Raw genomic sequence first — 843 nt, forward strand, 5'->3', positions numbered from 1 at the left:
TAAAAATAAAATAATTAAAAAAAATGAAAGAAAAACTCCAAAAAAAGAAGAAAAAAGATAAATAGAATCCTTGGCCAAAGAGAAGTGCCAAATAGGCATATCGATAATCCTCCTTTATATATATATATATATATATATATTGATTTCTACATTAAGGGCCCGTTTGGATAGGCTGGAAAAAAATGACTTTTAAAAAGTTTTTAGAAGTGTTTTTGAGAGTGTTGAACTTATTTTAAAAATAAACAGTTACGTGTTTGGATAAAAGTAAAAAAAAGTTATTAATGTGTTTGGTAAACAAGTGCTTTTAATCAATTTTTTTGGGTCAAAATATTTGAAATACCTTTAAAGTTGTTAACAATATATAAAGTTGATTATTATTAATTTTTATTTCTAAATAATTTAAATTAATATATATATATATATATATATATATATATATATATATATATATATTCATGAATGACTATTAATTTGTGCGTTAAATTATTTTTTTTATTATTAAAAGAGCTTAAATCATTAAGCAAAATATATATGTTACTAATAATTATAATTATATTAATATATAAATAGTTGGTCACAAATGATACTATTTGTTTGATAAAAAGACTCTTAATCAGAAAATATTTTACTCGTTGATTGAGTAATGACTATCACTATTAAAACATTGACGAATACGAATATTACGTCGTTAAATATAGATAGATCATTCATTAATCATCCATGAAGTTGTATATCACCGTAAATAATTTACTTGTTTTTTTCTAAGTTGTTTACCTAGAGGCCTAAAGATCGATTCTCACTTAATATATATATATATATATATATATATATATATATATATAT

The sequence above is a fragment of the Capsicum annuum genome, chromosome 6 (genome assembly GCF_002878395.1).
Source record: "Capsicum annuum cultivar UCD-10X-F1 chromosome 6, UCD10Xv1.1, whole genome shotgun sequence".
In the NCBI taxonomy this organism is placed as follows: domain Eukaryota; kingdom Viridiplantae; phylum Streptophyta; class Magnoliopsida; order Solanales; family Solanaceae; genus Capsicum; species Capsicum annuum.